Below are 10,405 nucleotides of genomic sequence, written 5' to 3'. Positions count from 1 at the left end.
TCACTGTTTAAAACATCTAATATTTTATTATACAGAAAACAAAGGTGCATACCAAGTACATAAAAGCAACTAACTAAAGCACCCAATAAACAAAAAGTCATGGATCATATATTTCCAAGTCTGAAATTCTCTAATTACGAACTGGAAAATTAACAATATTTTCAGTCACGTGGGGGCGATTATTACAATTTGAAGGAAGTGGGTTAGAATGAAATATCATAAAATTGCAAGTCTATGAATATTATTGCGTGTTATGACTGTCTACAGTTGCAACTGTACAAGCAGTAGTAACATGCTTAACAAGCACTGCGACACTTTGTTATTCCTACAGCCCGAGATTCAGAACTTTTATAATACTTTAAGTCAATGTTGTTTGTTTCAACACACACATGCACACAAATACTTGTACAGACACTATTTCCATACAAAAAAACACTACAAATGGAAAACAGTATATAAACAAATGGTCTGGTATTTGGCAGATATAACACTAAGTCATGGTAACTACAAAAAAGAAAAAAACAGTACAAATGTTATTCACCTATCTCAGTACTATTTCGAGCAAAGGTCTAAGCTTTGAGCAGGCAGTTTGTGATGGTACTCCTGTTTTAGTTCACTGTTTGTGACAATAATTTAATTCATTCCTAATTTATATTTGTTAGGTATATCACTTGGACTTGTATTATTGTCTTTACACATGACGTGACCTTTAATATGTACACTTTGTGCCATTATTTTAACCTCACATTACTTGTCTATCATTGTATTTGTTATCTTTTCCTCTCTTCTGAATCACTTTATTTTTCTTGTTTACTATGGATTTTTTTCCCCTCATTTTATGGTTTTTATCCAGTATTGTAAATTTTTCTTGACCTTTAAATTCCAGTTTCCTATTCAGTTTGTCCTTCTATATTTTTTAATCTTCCATCATGTCTTCCTTCCTTTGTTAGGAATGACTTCTATTACTGTGTCTTATCCTTCCTAGGAACATGCCAGCTTTCCTTATCTGAAAGATACCTCAGCAGTTTGTCATTTCTTAACTGCCTACCTCTTATTACATACAGTCACTTACTTTATTCTCTTATCATTTTGGTCACAGTTTTTTTTTTCCTTGTGTATTACCACTGTTTGTATCATGGAATGTCTTTAACTATCCACAGTAACGATTCAGGAGGAGTTACGTAACACCCATAAACATACCGAAAACTGAGAGGGCAAAGGGGCAAAGAACTACAATATAGTTTCAGGTGAAGGCCACCAAGTGTTATCATACAAGTATTACAAAGTTTTTTTTTTTTTTTTATAATTTACCTACATATTTTTTACCAGGAAAACATCATGTACACTATGCTGTTATCAAAAACGAACATAAACCTTCCAGGATCTGAGAAACTGATTGTGGTTCCTAGCGCTCTCCACCAAACCATATGAGGTCATATGTTTTCCTCAATCTCTTATATTTATCAAAATAAGTAGTGTATAATGACAACCTTCTGTTGAGCATCACTAGTTTGTATAGTGATCAAAAGAACCAAGGTATTCTAGTCCAGCGCTATAGCAAAATCTGTATTGATCCTGAAAAGAATATATGATTATGTTAATTCAATGTTGGTAAACATACTTTAAAGAAACACTATAATAAAATTTATATTTGCTTAAAAACAACAAATATTTTTGGTCATATACATGAAGTAGATCTTACTATAATGGGGCATTGGCGTGATTGTCTATACATTTGTTTATGTGACCCAATTATAAATGCAATAATGTCATCTGTTGTGCTGAAATACAAGAAGAAATTGATGCCAGAAAATGACCGAGAATATGAAATTAACACCATCTTTCAGATATCACTATAAACAAACATACATAAAATATTTTAAATTTATGGAATGTACAACAACCATTTCTTTATAACAGAACACAAGTTTAAATAACACTACTCTCTCCACAATATGAAATCGATTCTTATATAAACGTTTGATTACATCTTTATTTGTGTAATTTTTAAAATTAATGATAAAACAGTTTTTTTTAACTATTATTTTTTTCAATAAAACATAGCACTTTTAATATATAAGAACATTAAAGTTAATATCATTAAAATGTATGAAAGTTTTGAGTTCTGTAGACGGAATCATTTTGTGCAACGAGTTGTCTACGATTAAAGAGAACAATTTAAACACTTTTCCGTGTAGTATCTCCTGGAAATAAAAACTTTTCGTTACATTTCTTTTCAATGAGGTATAATTACTAGCACAAATAGCTGTACATCATGTTTTTTTTGGTTCTGTTTCAGTAAGATGATAAATTGTGTTTGTGTATTTTGTGTTTATGTTTTCTTTTGCACAGACAACAGTATCTTAACTTTAAAATATTGGCCTTGACTTTGAACCACTCAGTTAATAGAATTCTTGCCCATCCCATAGGGAAGTTAAAATACCCATTGAAAACTATATGTTGCCATACATTGCAATTGTTTTGTTCAGAAGGTTGTGATGAAAACTATTATTTAATATGATGCATATTAATGAATGAGCTTATTAGTTTAAAATCAAATGTATGGCAGGACATACAAAGAACCAGTACTTTAAAACCTGTTTTTATTTATTAAATCTTTAAGTTGAAAATTAAAATAATTTTTTTAAAACAGGTATAAAAATTCTACACAATAATTATTATTATACCAACAGTCAATACCTTACCTCAGTTTGAACCATCCCTGGTCTCTGTGTTCGTAATGTCCTAACAGTCTGAAATATGTCAACGACCCCTTCATCCTGCATCCTTTCTAAGACTATACTTAGGGTAATGAACACACCTGTTCTACCAACTCCAGCACTACAGTCAATCAGAGAAGAAGAATGATAAATTTTCTATAAGTTATTTAAAAATCATTTTACTTGAGCAAAGAAAGGAAAAAGATGTTTAATGTTTGTCTGTTAAATTACATACAAAACTCCTTGAGGATTTTCTATTTGTTTGTAACTAATTGCAAAGTTACACAAAGGGCTGTCTGTGCTTTGTCCATGACACTTATTTGAACCTGGTTTTTAGCATAATAAACTTTCAGGCTTATTGCAGAGTTGCTGGGAGGTTATTCAAGGGTTATTTGCACTAGCTGTCTCTGATTTTGAAGTAATAAACTGTAAAGAAGACATCTAGTCAGCATCATACAATGCCAGCCCCTGGGCTTCCAAAGGATTGATTTATTGTCACATTATAATTCAAACACATTTGAAAGGGCAAGCATGTTAGGTAAATGGACTTGGACATATGACATGCATGCTGAAAGCTAAGAATCCCATCCCAAATAACTAGGCCATGTCAAGCCCCAATCTGTAGTGATGAAAAAAATAATAATCAGTGTATTAAAACAGTATGATCGAGAATACAAACTTATTCTAATAGTAGGTAAGAGAAGTATACAGTTAAAAAAAAAAAAGTGGATTACATAACTGGAGAAGTTAAGCCTAACAGTGGCAAAACCATGAAAGACATAAACAACAAACAGCTATCTATTCCTTTATAAGGAAAGAAGACATTTATTTAAACAAATGTAAAGGTATTATTTAGTATGTAAAAGCAAAAATATGAGGTTTGAATATACAGAGAGTTGAAATATAGTCTTGCATCTATTCATGACTATAGGTTCCAAATAAAGAAACCATCAAGTGCAGACTGAAATGGTTTGTAAACAGGTTTATATCTGTTTATAACCAAAGAACTGGAGGTAACCTTGACATTCATCTTGAGACAAGCAGGTAGGAGTTAAAGTTGGTTTGGCTATTTAGAACTTTCCACTGACTTGTTTTCACTTCTGTTTATATCTAAAATTTCCAGTCTATCTAATTTTTTACCTCTTTCACAGATGTGTAATATTTTGGAGTTTTTCTCTCAATCAAATTCGTTTTTAGTTTCATTAAGGTAGTATGTGAAAGTTGAATCAATTTTTCTTAATTTACAGCTTCTAGAATGTTCTTTACTTCATGTTTCTACACGATGTCCTGTTTAACCTACGTATACATTATTGCACTCCTGAAATCTTAATTATAAACAACACTGTTGCCGTACTTTTTGATTTTATCTTTGCTGTTGCACAACATTTTGCCGATATTGTTTGTACAGTTGAAGATTGGCCTGTAGATTTCTTTGTTCAGTGTATCAAATAACAACTATATATTTTTAGCTCTGATCTATGCAGACAGCCTGTGTTGAATAGAAATTAATATTAACTACTTAAACCAGACAGAAATCTTGCACACCAGCTATAGAATTAATATCTGATTATTACAATAATGTTGGTATTTTCTCCCTTTATCTTAATCTATTATTGTAAATAATTTTTCTTACCTACAGTGCACTGTAATGGGACCCTCCTGACCAAACTGTTCTTTGGTCTTGTGTACTTGACCAATAAAATCAATAAACCCTTCTCCTGATTTAGGGACTCCTTGTTCTGGCCACTCTGTAAAGTGAAATTGTCTAACGGTCCGAGACTGTCCATCCTAGTTGCGTGTGGTAGAATTATAAAACTTTAGGTTTATTTTAAAGTGTAAAAACTGATAAGGCTTGATTTCATTAAAGGCATTACTGAACTCTTTTACAGATATAAGTAAGAATACACACATTTTAAACACCTGTTTTGATATTAAAAGTGAGGACACTTGTTTTAAAATTATATTTTCCAAAAGTTGAACAGCATGCACCATGATTGTTGTACCTGCACCCTTAACAATAACTTGAACTAACAAGATTTAAAACTTCAGAAATCCACGTTTCTGTTGGATTTAGGCTACTTATCTTTTCCTACCTTTCTTATCTTACAAATTATTTTGTTAATATTTTTCAATCTTGTGGTATTCTTTTCTTAGTAGTTTTCTTACTAATCTTATATTACTTATTGTACTGTTGTATACTTTTGAAGAAGATAACTAATTCATTGGTATATTTATGTTAAAATTTTCAAAACACTTTAGTAATTATCATATATAATACTTCTTCAGTCTATAAATGTTATCTTAAAGAAGTACATGAAAACTGAACTAATTAAATTCACAAGTTTCTAAACTAGTTAATTTATAGGCCAGTACTAAGTATCAAAGCACATGAATAGGAGAGTTTTAGACTAGGATAAACAGTTTTGACAGAAGGATTATGATACAATACCCTTGCATCTGTTACTTTAAACTCTCTCAGGATATACTGTGGCATGTTGTACTCTGTAATAGGATCAACTACAAAGTACAGGTACCGCTGGGACCTTTCACTGGGCCAGTACTGATGACATCTTTCCTGAATAGTTAAGATCATAGTTAATGTTTTACTAAACACTATTTTCAATGAAACTAAAACCTGATATTTAATAGTTGTAGAAGAAAATTTTACTTACAATATATTACCATATAATTTATAAAAGATAATGTATGTGTTTGAAAAAAAACTAGACATTTTTTTCATATCATTACCATATTACAGTATCTTTTCTCAGTGCAATCTAAAGAGAAAATTTAAATATTTGGCACCACTTGTTGATACTGTTTGTATAACTTGAACAGGTATGTTCAACTAAATATAATTTACCTATACTGCAATAGACAGGAGGTGCCACCTGTTACCAGATTTGAGCCAATACCTTCTATTCCTAATGTCACACCCAAAAACAAACTTCATTGGAAGAGATTACATTAAATATTGAAATCCACACATAATACAACACAAAAATACATTAAAAAACAGATAAACACTCTCCATTTCTCCACAGGTCTTGTTAACAGTGAAGAAAATCACGATGTATGAACGTCATTATTTTATTTTCATGAGAGAGGAATGAAACCTACTCTACCAACTTCTTTGAGTTTGGTTAATATGACAACGATGTTGGAGTTATGTTCCCATAACATCCTCCAGAAGTCTTCTGTCGTTTCAGGAAGCGGGCCTTGTGTGGCTATATAAGCATTACGGTACTTATAACCCTGAAAATGAAGAGTTATAGCTTTAAGATGTTGTTTTTGAATTTATTTATATCATGAAAAAAAATACACTTTAAACAAAAAAAACAAAAACACAATAGATCAGCATTCCAGTTAATTAGGTTCTACTATTTTTCAAGAAGTATATTTAAGATTCAAATCTATCATATTTCATTAATATTTTAATTATATTAAATAACAACTGCCTGTTTAACCAGCTTGAAATCATGAAAAACGTTCTGATATTTCATTCTAGAAAATTCTACAGATTTATACTAACTTGTTGTTTATAATAACTTAAATAATCAAGTTTTTCGACAATGTAACTTTTTATACGTCTAAAGAAATTATTTTTAAATTTATAATACTGATTATAAAAGAAAATCCAAAAACAGGAATAATATCATACATCAATGAAGCTTGCATTGATGTAATCAGACCCATCTACACCTCTGATATGTTGAAGGCACACGCGTGTGGCTTCATCTGAAAATATACAGCAAAAGAATGCTTGAATCAGTAAATATATACTTCAGGTACAAAACAAATAACCAACTTGAAAATACTGACATGGTAAAACCAAAACAAAATAATTTGTATTATAATCGATATAAATTACATACTAAAACATAATTTTGGAGCAAAGTGATAAAATAAAACTGTTTGAAAAAACATACACTGGTTATAATGAATCATTTATAGTCAATATGCAAATTCATATAAAAAACTAAGCCATTATTACTCAGGAGAAAAGGATGAGAAGTTGTTACTTACAAGGCAAAATATTCATGAGTCTGTTTTTAAACTTGTTTATTGGAAGATTGGCACTAATAAATCTATTGGGCTGAGGTTTTACACCAGAAAGTCTCTGTAAATAACAAAAACAAAACTATAGTTACAGTTTACAGACTATTAAAATCATTTTCAGTTACAAGTGAGAGATTTTCATTACACATAAAAGCCTAAATTTGCAACTATTTTTACCTATCATCTATAATTCATACTGTCAAACTTTCATCTTAATTTTTATATAAAGCATAACCATTACAGTTTTATAAATATCATACAGGAGTTGCTGTCAGCCATTTCTTGTTGACATTAATAATACACAAGGAGAAAATGTCCTGATTGATAAAGTAAGATAATTCATTAGGAATAAAAGAGATATGTATATATTTGAAAAAAACAAAAAAAATGAGTTCCATGTTTAAAATTGTACATCAAATTCACCTTTCTACTTGAATAACTAGAAAAATAAAATACAGCAAAGATTTTGAACAATAACAAGGATTATAGCCTTTGTAATCTTCATGGAAACATGCAATAGGGAAGAGTATACATTGATAATAAATTAAGTCTGAAATTTCCAATTATGTGAATTTCTTAGAAAACCCATGACAGAAATATTATATTGTTTGTGTGTGTATGTGTTTGTAAGTAGAACTTCAAACAGACCTGTAGCAGTAACTGCTACATTCCGATAATGAACTGTGATAGTGAACATGAAGATTTTGTAGAAGAGAAAGTTAAAATAGGTTAACCACTACATGTATCTGATAAGAACATTTGCAGTCGAACATGATTTCATTAACACATTTAGTAGAATTAATAAATGCAGCATCACAGGTAATAATAATAATAATGTCAGAAAAAATATCTAGTACTTGTAAGTTGGTTAACTGCTAATCAGTCAACAAATAAAAAATGCAAGTTTTGAAGATTTACCTTCCATTTTCTTTTGTCACATAAGCACAACAAAACTTGCTGCTCAAAATCACATAACACCAAGAAAATTTATTTAGACAAACAACACAATTACTTGGTCATGATTAAGGTGTTCGTCCAGATTGTGGTCATCAGAAGAAGTCTTCAAGACTTACTTTAAATTCCAGTTCCATTCCTGAGCAGTTTTCTCCAGGTACAATCTCCATCAATTCCTGGATGTGAGAGTAGAGATTTTGGGCAGGTACCTCAGTGTTCCCCGAAAGCACAGCATCTAGAACTGCATCATGGATAAAAATGTACTGATCCTCTGTCTGGACCATGTAGTTTCTCTGAGCCCTGAGGCAGGTCACATGTCCATAGATGTCAACGGTGTTCTCATATCGTAGTCTTTCCAGCATGGAGTCAATCACTATGTAACAGCCTGTCCTCCCAACTCCTGCACTGCAGAGTAATATTCAAACAGAACAAAGACAAACAAATAACAAATTAACTCAATCATTGGAAACAAAACAAGAACCTAAACTTGTAGCCATAATACAACTTTATACAATAATACTTAATTCATTTACACTTTTCAAAACAGATGCATGTACCTACATGCAGTGGAAAATGTATTAATTACATGAGACAGATTACCCTATTAATAGTGGATAATGAATAAAATATACTACCTCCTAGCAGATGATAAACATACCAGTCTACTTGTCTGCAGAAAATACCAGCTTATGTACAGAGAAAAATGAGCACACCATCTTACCTACAGTGAACGACAATAGGGCCAGAATCAGATGGATTCAGTGAACGGATTCTTCGGAGAAATGTGAGGAAGGGATTTGGGTGTTCTGGTACTCCGTGATCTGGCCATGCTGTGAACTGGAACTGTCTCACTTCACGCTTCTCTGGGTAACCCAACTGTTAAAAGAACAGGATCAATGTAATTTATATGTTCAAAGCTTATATTTTGTTTAAAGTAATCTTATAATTAACTGTTTAACAGTTTGTCTTGTACAATGTTTACTAGAGTTTAGTCTTTTCAAAAAAAGAAAACCTTATGCTAACAATGATGAGTTAAAAGTGTAACAGTAAAATCATTGTCTGGAAGTGATTTCCAGGAGGAAATGTTGATGAGGAAAATATTTCTTACAATTAATTTTATTATCAGCTTTTTCTAAGTAACTGGATCTTGAAGGTACAAAACTGTTGTATCTTTAAATGAAAAAAGTACATGTCTGAAACAAAATTAGATGTAGATGGAATATTTTACAGTATCTTGTTACACTATAATGTCAAAGTATGGAGGTTTCTTGCATCTTTATGTTACTAATAAATTTCACTCACTTTATGTAGAACAAAAGTTCTTATACAATACGTTGCTAATTCCTGTACATCTACAAGGCTAACACTCATTGTGCCATACATCTCTGTTCCTCTTAACGGCCAGTACTGGTCACACTGTAATGAGTAAATTGTGAAATTTATTATAAGTTACTCACATTAATTGCCTTGAAGTACATTTAACATTGAAATAAAAATTAATGTACATAAAAACATTTAAAGGTAAAAATATTACACTAATAGCATACTTCTAGACACAAATATATATACATACATAGCATTTAATAAGGCAATATAACCAAAAAGAATCACCTATTTCTTTTCAAAGGAAACAATACAACAATAAAACTCTTTAGGCCTGTTCTGTAATAAATACAAATATCTTAGAGTAGTTAGCTGCATTTCTTATACATTAAGAAAGACCCAGATCTACTGTAATAGATATGCAAGTTTTCTGGGATAATGTGCTTTCTATAAATGAATGGCACATTTTGTTTTATGGTTACAAACACACTGCACAAATTGATGGGGATTACTTTTTTTAGACTTCCATAAAATAGTTGTAAAATAATTTAATATTCCAAGATTCATTACACACCTGCAAGAAGGTGTATAGTACCTTACAAACTAGTAACATACACATGGAAGCTTTAAAACCAGATAACATTAAGCAGTTGAAATTTCCTTATGGACAAAACCTCCATCACATATTATACAATTCATGGGAATGCAAAATTTCCTTCAGTATTTTCTCTTAGCGATCTGACTAAGCTCATAAGAGCTGATTAAACTTCAGAACTGAAGTTCTTACTTGATTGTGGTATGTTACTTGATGTAAGTAAATACTGTGTTTAAATCACAACACATACTGCTGGAGAGTAAGCACAGCCTGTTACGTTAGAGTACAAAGTTGGATATACAACAAACAATATTATCACCATTTTGTTTTTAATTTCACGATGACTCTGAAAAGTAAAATTGTAGACTTGAGTCATTTTCTTTGTTAGAAGTTAAAAAGTAGACACAGACTTGGCATTCCTAAGTTACAAATCTAATTCTTAGAACAGTAACGAATTATTTATTTTAAAATAACATATCTTTCCAACATCTTTTGGTTCATAGTCATTGCCATGATGCATATCTTAAAGTTTCTCTGCTTCTACGAACTGACATATTTTAAAATTAGATTTCTTAAATACGTGCATCTATATATATACTTAAAAGATACCTTCTTCTACTAAGCCAACCAAGGGATAACAATTTTCTCTGAATTGTTTTAACTTTACAAACTGTAACAAAAACAATAAACTTAAACAAACTCTTTAGATACTGTATAGTATAAAACAACATATAACTGAAATTGTGTTCAAAGA

The 10,405-nt window shown here is 30.8% G+C and overlaps 1 pseudogene across 1 annotated transcript in view; it reads right to left on the bottom strand.

Moving 5' to 3' along the window:
* The window catches only part of LOC143223449 (tyrosine-protein phosphatase Lar-like), a 170,238-nt pseudogene continuing 159,833 nt past the window's right edge, over positions 1 to 10,405 (bottom strand). Inside the window, exons 28-37 of the transcript XR_013012919.1 lie at positions 9,036 to 9,149; positions 8,455 to 8,609; positions 7,853 to 8,138; positions 6,747 to 6,840; positions 6,382 to 6,458; positions 5,841 to 5,975; positions 5,170 to 5,295; positions 4,354 to 4,508; positions 2,706 to 2,841; positions 1 to 1,575 (exon numbers count right to left, since the gene is read on the bottom strand). The product of XR_013012919.1 is annotated as a tyrosine-protein phosphatase Lar-like (transcript). The remainder of the gene's footprint in view (positions 1,576 to 2,705; positions 2,842 to 4,353; positions 4,509 to 5,169; positions 5,296 to 5,840; positions 5,976 to 6,381; positions 6,459 to 6,746; positions 6,841 to 7,852; positions 8,139 to 8,454; positions 8,610 to 9,035; positions 9,150 to 10,405) is intronic.

This window comes from Tachypleus tridentatus, chromosome 8 (genome assembly GCF_004210375.1).
Source record: "Tachypleus tridentatus isolate NWPU-2018 chromosome 8, ASM421037v1, whole genome shotgun sequence".
Classification (NCBI taxonomy): Eukaryota; Metazoa; Arthropoda; class Merostomata; order Xiphosura; family Limulidae; genus Tachypleus; species Tachypleus tridentatus.
The sequence above is the reverse complement of the archived record's forward strand: the minus strand, read 5'-3'. Positions and strand labels throughout refer to the sequence as shown.